This window comes from Leptonychotes weddellii, chromosome 9 (assembly GCF_054177405.1).
Source record: "Leptonychotes weddellii isolate Sample4059 chromosome 9, ASM5417740v2, whole genome shotgun sequence".
NCBI classification, from domain to species: Eukaryota; Metazoa; Chordata; class Mammalia; order Carnivora; family Phocidae; genus Leptonychotes; species Leptonychotes weddellii.
In genome coordinates this window covers 91,618,314-91,628,808 of record NC_138377.1, presented here as the reverse complement: position 1 = coordinate 91,628,808, position 10,495 = coordinate 91,618,314, and the positions used below count along the sequence as shown (strand labels likewise).

General features: G+C 49.5%; 1 long non-coding RNA gene across 2 annotated transcripts in view; it reads right to left on the bottom strand.

Moving 5' to 3' along the window:
- Window positions 1-929: 929 nt before the first annotated feature.
- The window catches only part of LOC115942069 (uncharacterized), an 88,323-nt gene continuing 78,757 nt past the window's right edge, over window positions 930-10,495 (bottom strand). The window contains exons 5-7 of one of the 2 annotated variants that reach the window (XR_014148673.1): window positions 9,812-9,922; window positions 5,423-5,787; window positions 930-1,471 (exon numbers count right to left, since the gene is read on the bottom strand). This is a non-coding gene — a long non-coding RNA (uncharacterized LOC115942069). Of the gene's footprint in view, window positions 1,472-4,301; window positions 4,413-5,422; window positions 5,788-9,811; window positions 9,923-10,495 lie in introns of those variants that run through there. The other variant, XR_014148674.1, reaches the window with a different exon arrangement.

Sequence of the window (10,495 nt, the reverse complement as noted above, 5' to 3'; positions counted from 1 at the left end):
ATTGAACAGTTGTAGCAAATATCCTATGTGGCCTGCAAGGCCTAAAGTCATACAGTCTTTACCGGGGCTGAAATGGACTTTCTCTGGCCTTTTAAGGAACGCTTTGCTGACCCTTGGTAGAAATGGTCAAAGCATTGTTGCTTAGCACAGCTGAGAGCCAGAGAGGCAGACGTGGCTGTCCAGTCTCTGTTCCCAGCTCTACAGAGGACAGGGAGGCACCAGGGCTTCTGTCTACCTCTCTCAAGATGAAGGACTTCCCAACACAGAGAGTAGAAATGTCAAGGAGAATCTCATCAAATCCTGACACATGAGCCAGTAGAGGTCTGCCCGCCCGTGTTAGTTACCTGTTGCTGTTTAACAATTACCCCAAAGTGTGATGCCTCAAAGCAGTAAACAATTATTATCTCTCACAGTTTCTGTAGGGCAGGAATCTAGGAATGGCTTAATGTGGCTGTTCGGGCAGTTCTAGGCAATTTCTCTGTAAGCCACAAGAATTTTCGCCTTCCAGCTCCTTGGTGGTAAGGCAAGTTTGCTGTAGAAGGAAAAAAAAAACTGGTTGACAGTTTGTTTTGACAGTTTGTTTGTTTCATCACTGGTGGACAGTTGGTTTCATTTCCCCAATGATGACAGTACTCCTGTTTTTATATTATGTAAATCTCAGCCCTCATCATGGTTTATACAGTGGCCCAGAATTTTGAACCTACATTTCCCATGGAACTTTAGGATGTCTATCAATGGACATGTGACAGACGTGAACAGACAAGCTCACCAGAGTGGGAGGCTTTCACGAAGCAACTCAAAGCTCAGTGACAAATACACATCCTAGTATTTGGAAACTGATACCTCTCTTAATGAAGACAGAAATTTTAGCAAAAAAAAAAAAAAAAGGTGTGTGCTGAATAAGGAGATGAATCAACAAGCAAACAAGATGTATAATATCTCTTTTAATGAAAGACAATGAAGACAAGTGCTTAGATAAAATCCACAATATAAAACCTTTTTTTTTTTTTTTTTTTTTTTTGGTACAGAATTGCTGTGAATCTATACACATTTTAAATGTCTTCAAATATTTTGCATTTCACACTGCAGTTTTAAAAATCTTGTTATTCATTTTTCATGTTTCATTATGTCCTTTTTAATGAATGTCCCTCCCTTGTTTTTGTGTTTTTATCTTTTATGTTAAAATTGCCTTACAGCTAATTAGTTATGCGGCAAACACGCTTGCAGTGAAGATGCTTATGGTGAAAATACCAGACATGGGTTCTTGGCTCAGGGTCTTCCATGAAGTCAAGATGTTGGGGCTGCAGTACCTGAAGGCTTGGCTGGGGCTGGATGATGATGTGGTTTCAGGGTGGCTCGCTCACAAGGCTACCAAGTCAGGGCTGGTTTTTGACACATGCCTTCACTTCTACCCCACATGGGCCTCTCCATAGGTTGCTTGAGCGTCCCCACAACATGGGGGCTGGCTTCCCTGAGAGAAAGCACACGGTCATTTCTATAACATCCTATTAGCTACCCAGTAGGCAGGGAGGGACTACACACAGGGTGAATACCTAACGGCGAGATTCATTGTGAGCTCTCTTGGAGGCTGGATACCACACATCTCACCTCACATAAGAGTACTTGTGAATGGTGGAAAATGTCCTTTGGCTAGGGAAAAAGATGGATACTCTAAGTGGTCTCCACACGGTGGGATGGAGAGAACTGTGGAATGGCAGTCAGGAGACCTGAGCGTCAGTTCTGCTCTGCCCCTGGCCTTCTGAGTGTCCTAGGATGGGCCACATCCCACGATGGAGCTGCAATTTTCTCATCCCTGGATAAGAAAGTCTTTTGCAGTCAGGTCAATGTGGTGTGGGGGTTAAGTCCCCACCACTTAGCCAGTTCCTCATCTCTGTGGACCTCCATTTTCTCATCTGTAAGAGCAAGGGTGAGAATACCACCTCCCTAAGCTGGTGTGAAGAATAAATGAGCCATGCCATGTAATATGCCTCGCATACAGAAGGTGTCCTATAAGTAGTAGTGGCCATCATTTGCAGCAGAAATAGCAGTATCACCTTTAGCTTTAAGATCTCTGATTCCACAGTCCCCTGTGAGCCCTGTGAACAAGGGGTTTCTGTATGTTCCCTCCTCTCCATCAGTCCAGACCCCTCCTGATTCCCTGTGGGATGGGCTTTGGGCGGCTATGCTCAGTCCTCTGGGGAAGGCCGGGGTACCCACTTCCTTTCTCAGCATTTTGTGGTCAAGGCACTTGCACTAGCTGAAATTAGAAACTGAGCAATGACAACAGTCTCAAGTCCAGAGTTGGGGCCCGTCCTTGGGACAACTCATGAAGCATGAGTCACAGAGCGGCAGAGGTGGGCTGAACCTCAGAACTCACCTAGTCCCCGGTTGGGCCACCCCTCCAGCCTGTGGGGCCATCGTCCCTTCTCACAGGCACCACTGGAGCAGTTGTCTGAAGATCCCCCACCCACCATGTGAGGTCCATGGACGTGCCCTTGGATAACTGCTCAGTCAAGGCTGGTCTGCCCAGACCCACGCTGTGGCCAAGCCGCTGTGGGAAGCCCTCAGCTTCACGTCCTCACCCCCCACCCCCCCGCCCTGTGACCATAGGGATCACATCCATCCTATCCATCCCCATTCTCCTCAGCCTCAGCCAGTAACCTAGGCCTCTTCCTGTACCCACTGGCCCCCAGACTCCATCCCCACACTACTCTATTCATCTCACTGGACTGGGTCCCTGGCTTGTTCCCCCTCATCTTCTCATTGCTCCATGACAGGAAATCCTCTGTATCCTTTGCCTTTTTTTCTGGAACAGTCCCTTCTCTCAGCCTGTTGTCCTCTCAGGTGGGGGCTGCTATTACCCTATCCTTTCCTCAGAGTCGGGGTGTCAGTCTGAAATCTTCCTGGTTCCCCAAGCCACTCCTATACTCCCCTTAATCTTGTGAAAGCCCCTGCTCCTTTAGATTCATACCATTCAGCTTCCTCCCCTTCCCTGATGTTCTCCAGTTCTCCTGGTCAACCTACCCAATCACCAACCACCTTGGCTTCTGGACTCCTAGATGCCCCTTCCACCCCAACTCCCTCATCATTCCTGGGCCTTCATCATCCCTGAGGATGATTTTTGTCTAGGATCCCAATCTGGACCTTGTTGCCAAGAACACTTTCATATCTCAGCTGCCCACTCCCTCCCCAACACCAAAAGGGCATACCTCCCAAATCCCAAACTCAGCATCTCACTCTCTGGCCATCATTTCCTGTCCTTCCAGCTTCCTCTGGCCTTCCTACAACAATTCTTTGTCCTCATCATGAACCCAGACCTACTGGGCCCAGTTCTTTCTCACTACCCATCAGTGTCCTCCTGGCTTCATTTCCCTTTCTTTCTGTCCTAGATTCCACGGTCCTTCACTGGAATCACCCCCTTGCACACACCTCCAGCTTCTTCGCTGCTCCAGCCCTTCTTGGCACTTTACCCAACTCACCATGATGCTTGGCCTTAGTACAAGGCTCTTCATAGTTTGTAGAGCTCTGGAAGCTACATGATTTCATTTGGACATTTGGGTGGTCATATGTGGTATAGGGCAGGTATTCATATTTTTGTTGTACAGATGAGGTACTAAGCCTAGAGAGGTGAAGTGGCTTTTCCAGAGTTGCCCAAAGCTGAGCCTCAAACCTGTGCCTCCTGGCCTCAAGTCCACCTCACCTCTTGAAGGCAGCCCTTCTGGAATGGGTTGGGATTTGGATACCTGGTGATAGGAGTGTGAGTGTGGGCAGGGCACCTCAACAGAGGGAAGATTGTTCCTTCATGATGATGGGGGCAGGAAAGGTGGTCCAGAGCAGGACTGTGGTGCTCTCACAGGCCCCTTAGAGGCTGAGAAATCCTCTCTCATAGGCTGCCTTGCAGAGGTGAGCTGGTTGCGAAATGCAAAACCAGAGGCCGTTGGTAAAGCACACTGTCTGACACAGCATTCCTCCGGCTTCCCAGCCTTCTGCAAATCCCATTTCTTTCCTTGTTGGCGCTCAGGGGGCTGAGGTCTCTGTAGCACTCTACACATCAAAGACACCACCAGGTTTCCCAACATAGCCCTCAGAGCTTCTAACCAGCCTCTGACAATAAAATCACTTTTAAATAAAAACCAAGACTCGATATTTGGCAGAAAAGGAATTAACAGAATCAGTGGGGGTGGGGTGGGGTGGGGATGACATCATGCTGTTTTTGTTGGCACTTCCCCAGCTCAAGTGTGAGGAGTCTGGGCATGGAGGGAGGATGTGTATTTTTTTTCTTTTCAACTCACTTGGCCACTCTGAGTCTAGCTCTGGAAAATCCAGGGAGCTGGAGGGAACTGGCATGGTTGGGGGTGACCTTCCAGCAGGGGCAGGGCGTCTGCCAGCTTGAGAGGGTGAGCACACTGGGCCTGTAGGGGTAGAGCAGGGAGGGGGTGGAGAGTCGTTCTCCTGGGGCCTCAGGCAACAGGAAAGGGGAGGTCCTGTTTGGGGATTGGGTGCTGAACTTAGAGAAAGGTGTCAAAGTGGGCAAATGTCCTGGTCCAACCAGCAGGAGAGCCAGATTGACCTAGAGAAGCATGGCCTGGCCCTTCCCTGTGCAGACCGCTGGGTGCTGGCCACCAGCAGTGCCCACGATGACTGGGCCATGAGGGTCTTAGAAGACACTGCTACCATGGGTGCCGAACTTATTCTGCTTTTTAGTTATCTTGCTTCAAATGAGCTACTGAGGACTGGAGGAGGACTTGCTGCAAGGCTTGGCACAGCCTGGCTACGCCTGCCTGGCTCCTGAGGCTGCCTTGGAATCTAACACAAAAAACAAACTGAAAAGCACATCATTTATTAGATGAACACTTACTAAGTGCCTGCTCCATACCTGGCACTTCTCCAGGCACAGCGCCCCACCCCACCCCCATGGGGCTCGCACTGCGAGAGACAGACATTAATTAAATAATGACACGAATAAATGCTAACTCTCTCATCCCCCGAACTGTATGAAGAAACTGGTTTGTGAAGTGCCGTATTCTAAGCGGGACACTCAAGGCTCTGGGCTCCCAAGCCCCAAGCTGCCTCTCCAGCGTTGGCCCACCTTGTTCTCCTGCCTAACCCGTGGCACCATCCAGACCCTCAGTGCGTTGCCCCATGTATAACTTATCTTTGCCCGCCCCTGGTTTCCCCTCTCCTCCCTTCTCCCCTCCAGCTACCTTCGCCACCCCTGTAGGGCCCCATGACAATCCCACATGTTTGAAAAGTCTCCTCAGTTGGAGGGGACCCTGCCAGCCCTCTTCGGCACTTCGGCCTGGCCCGGAGAGGAGGAAAGTGGCCAGTACTGGCGAAGGAGCTAGAAACCTGGGCAGAATCCTTGTCCTGCTCCCGAGATGTTAGGTGTCACCCAACCTCACAGAGATGCCCATGAACTCACCTTGGACAGGTTTGACCCCCTCAGGTATCCTGAAGAAACTCCCTGAAGGCCAGGATTGACTCCCTCCTTCTCTGTCTTCTCCCAGTACCAAGTTCAGGGCCTTGAGCTCCTTAGGGGCCTACCATGACTTTTGTTCATTGACTAGCACATTTTGTTCTGAGCTCCTGGGCCAGCATCTCTCACTTGCTCATTGCTGCCTCACAGCTGGTTCCAGTCCAGCTGCTCTGGGTTTTCTTCTCATGAGGAGACCGAAGGCACCTCCTTCTGGAATCACATTCATATCCTCAAACGTGTATTGGGTACCTACTGCATACCAAGCCTGTGCTAGGAATGACATCTTCTCTTCCCTTCAAAGAGTGTAGGATCTAAGAGAGGAAGCAGACGAGGAAAGCAACAATGGTGTATCATGTGCTGGGGAGAGTCAGGGAAACTACGAAGACGTGCCCCCCCCCGCCCCGCCCATCCTTCTTCAGAAGGCAGCATCCACTCATCTACAGGAGTGAGCAGAAGGTTGGGTTATCTGTCTGTCCTCTCAGGGCCTCCCCTGGTATTGTGGGTCTGCCTCTGTGAACCCCAAGTCACCCACTGGACACTTGAGAAGCTAATGGTCCCTCTTCTCTGAGGCCAGTGACTAGATGAGTATTCCTTTGCTACCCCATCTTGTTGGGCTTCCTAAAATAGCCACATCACGCTGAACAGGCATGAGCTGAATTCTCTACTGAAGGGTTCCAACGATTGTGGGTACTGAAGGGTTCTTCCCCTATTCTGACATAGAGGGAGAAAAACCAAATTTCTTATTAATTTAAACTTTCCCCTTAATCTTAAAGGAAAGGCACTTACAACTAAGTCAATTGTAAGCAGGGGTCCCTTTACACCTGACCTATTTCACCAAACCCTGAGTTTCTCCCATATCTTGGCAAGTCCAGGTCTTCAGATCTCTACCCAACTTCTTTGGGAATCCTCTTTCCCTCTTTACTTGAAGTTTCTAACTTCTATCCTTCTGATACCCCTGCCTTGGGACATTCACTCTCGAATTTTTCCCATTCAGCCATCCTCCCTTCTTCAAACCGTCTCAGGGCCACTCAAATCCTAGGGACCAGCCAGGACCAAGGAGAGAGAAGTTCCAAGCCCTGCAGCCCATGGGCAGCAGTGGATAAGGATCTTTCTCTTTGGATTTCTTTTCAACATTCCCATTAGTGTGAGCTGCAAACATATGGGCTCCATGATCTAGTAGAGCTATTAAATTATGAATATACATTTCTCCCCAAGACAGTCACTAATTTTGGGAGATAGCATTGTCTAAACCACGCAAGACAAATCCAACCGCTTAGTGGTTGCGCTGGAGGTAGCCCATCCTAGCCGACCAAGAGCTGGTTGATACATTTTTAGGAATTTTGCAAGCCGGCTGTTAAACATTGCCATTCTGAAGTAGTAAATTATATAAACACAAGCAAATATATCATATGAGAAACCAATTTCATAAATACTAAAAACGCAGTACTTTCTAATGGTTTTACTCTACTATTACCCACGGTCTTGAAGTTATTTCCATCTCTTGCCTCGGTGTGGCGGGTACGGTGTGTTTGCTACTGCAGCACATCACCATCCAACTCCACATTTAGTGACATCACACTGGGAGCTCGAAGTCAGCCACGGTGGGAATATTGACACCATGGAAATTGGCAAACGTCCCCCACCGGAGCTCCCCTCCCCCCCACCCAGAGCTGGTTGGTAAACCTTTCGCAGCTCTTCACTGAGAAAGGCCACATGTCCTCAACAGGCATGGCACTCCTCCACCTTCCTCAGGATGCCACGTCATTTTGCAGGGCTGCACTTGGCCTCTTGCCCGCCCTGCCTGGCGCCTTTTAGAACTAACAGCTCCTAATGGAAGCTGCCTTAATTACTCAAGGAAGGACTGAGTCACTATCTTAGGAGAAGGGAGAGTTGACAGTTGGTTCTGGAAATGAGAGGTGTGTGTTGAGTGCTCGGTGAGCACGGGCCCTAGCTCAGCCTGGGGGAGCAGACTTAGGGCAGGTTTGCCTGGGGAAGCGGTGCTGGGGCTAAGGGGGACTTCATATTCCTGGAGGGTGTGGGGCTTGTGTGGCAGGCTGGGTAAAGTCAGAGGATAAACCTGGTGCCTCTCTCTAGAGCATCAGCTTACTCAGTGGTAAGTAACCAAAAACACTGTTCTAACAATGAAACACGCATGCAGGGGTGCCTGGGTGGCTCAGTCGTTAAGCGTCTGCCTTCGGCTCAGGTCATGATCCCAGGGTCCTGGGATCGAGCCCCGCATCGGGCTCCCTGCTCAGCGGGAAGCCTGCTTCTCCCTCTCCCACTCCCCCTGCTTGTGTTCCCTCTCTCGCTGTGTCTCTCTCTGTCAAATAAATAAATAAAAATCTTAAAAAAAAAAAAAAGAAACACGCATGCAAATACTCTATAGAAGAGTACAACACTGGGATGAGTTTTTAAATGAAAACAGAAGACTGCAAAGAGATTTTTCCTCCATGACAGGCTCCTCCAGGCGATGGCTCCAGACCCCGGGAGTACCTAATCCTTCTCCTCTGACACGAAGTCTTTGTACAGAAAAATTTGAGCACCCTTGAGCTATATAGGTCTTTGAGATATCCAAAGGAATGAACTGAACAGAGGCTGGGAGGAAGTGGCTAGGGCATTCTAGAAAGTAGAATTCAACAGAAAAGAGCAAGGGCTTGGATCGGATTCCTTGGGTTGGAATTCCTGCTCTGCTCCTTATTAGCTGTGAAGTTTTAGGTAGGCTACTTATCTGCTCTGTGCCTCCATCTCCCACAGCTGTCAACTGAGGCCAGTAAGAGTACCTATCGAGGAGGTCGTTTCAGAGATGAAATTAGAGGTGGGTACAGCACTGGGAGTAGCCTTAGCGCTTGTTCTTTCCGGTCATTTCTTTTTCTTTTTCTTTTTTTTTTTAGGTTTTTATTTACTTATTTGAGAGAGAGCGAGAGAGCAGAGTGGGGGTGGGGGGGCGGAGAGGCAGAGGGAGAGGGAGAAGCAAACTCCCCGCTGAGCAGGGAGCCTGGCACAGGGCTCCATCCCAGGACCCTGGGATCATGACCTGAGCCAAAGTGAGATGCTTAACCGACTGAGCCACCCAGGCACCCCCTTTCCAGTCACTTCAAGCAGAGGGAACAGCATGAGCAAAACCCAAAGCCTGGACAGGCCGCTCCACGTAATGAGGGCATGGTATGTGTATGGTGGAAGGTGAGGTTGAAGCGCTGTCTTGGCTCATGGCTTTCATGGCTCTCAACTCACTTGCCCTCTTGGGCCTTCCGTATACAGGGAGGGGGGCGGTGAGCTTGCTGACCACTGAGGTCCATTCTGGTGCCCACAGCCTATGTCTTATTTCATCTTTTCTCTACCTCTTCTTTTTTTTTTAAATTAACATACAATGTACTATTTGTTTCAGGGGTACAGGTCTGTGATTCATCAGTCTTACACAAATCACAGCGCTCACCATAGTATTTACCCTCCCCAATGTCCATCACCCAGCCACCCCATCCCTCCCACCCCCCTCCACTCCAGCCAGCAGCCCTCAGTTTGTTTACTGAGATTAAGAGTCTCTTATGGTTTGTCTCCCTCTCTGATTTCGTCTTGTTTCATTTTTCCCTCCCTTCCCCTATGATCCTCTGCCTTGTTTCTCAAATTCCACATATCAGCGAGATCATATGATAATTGTCTTTCTCTGATTGATTTATTTCGCTTAGCATAATCTACTTCTTTTCTTTCTGAATACCACACAGAACATTCAGGTCCTCCCTGTTTAGTGATTTAATATATTTTTATATTGCTCACCAGTTACTTTATGAGTTAGTCTTCCCATCCCCAAACAAAGAAAAGTATATATTTGATTTAAAACACTACAGTGAAGAGATAATCCAGGTTTATAGTTAACTTTTTTTTTTTTAATTCATTAGGCTAATTTCATGGCAAAGTACAGCACAACACATGAGAACAGAAGAACTCGGTGGCCTGTGGAGTCAGAGAGATTTGGGTAAAAATCCTGGCCCACCGAAGTTGTTTCTTCTTTTACCTTTAGTTTCTTCATGTCTGAAATGGGTTGCTGATAAAAGTACCTACCTCCCAGGGCTGCTGTGAGAAGTTAAATGATCTAAGTCAGGTCCGATTCTGAGAGGGCAAGGCTAACTTCCCTTTGCCCCTCCGGATCCCGCACCGGAAGGAGGAGGCTGAGGCTGGCTCCCTCCCTGTTGGGCACCATCACGGTCAGCAGGCCGTGTCCCTTGACCCCACGTTGCATCCCAGGGAGCTCTGCGCCATCCACCCTGGGGCACTGCATTCTCCTACGTGGGTCGCCCACACTCACCAGTCTCAGGATGATGAACCAGTCAGAGCTCTTACCTGCAAGCGAGCCGGAAGTCGTTCTCAGGAGGAGCGGGTCCCCTTCACTGAGTGCTCTCTGGGGAGGACAGGTGCCCAGTGGGTCAGAACGGGCCCTTCTCTGGTCCTAACCTAGAAGTAAAGTCGCGAGTCCGAGGCTTGGAGGATTCCCTAAAACGAGGGAAGAGCCCTGGGGGTGGGGGGGGGTGGTCAGGGCATTGTTGTGGTTCCCGCCTTGCTGCGACATTTCTGTGGGTGGACGGTGATGTCCCTCCTTGGGACTGGGTTTCCTCCTGTGTAAATCCAGATGGTTGGGGTATCGTTCCCCAAGGTGGCTGCTGCAACATGTTGCTGGAAACCAGGTGGCTAAACTCAACAGGAATTTATTCTCTCATAGCTTGGAGGTTGGGAGTCTGAAATCAAGGTGACCGCAGGGTCATGCTCCCTCTGAGGTTTCTAGGGGAGAATCTTGCCTTGTCTTCCAGCTCCCAGTGGCTCCTGGTATTCCTTGGTGTGGTAGGCATAGCTCCAATCTCTGCTTTCACCTCTACATGGCCATCTTCCCTGGGGTGTCTCAGTGTGTCCTCCCCTCTTCCCATAAGGACGCCATCCTTGGATTTAGGGCCCACCCCTCATCCAGATCCTTAACTAATTACATCTGCAAAGACCTCATTGCTAAATAAGGTCACATTCTGAGGTTCAGGT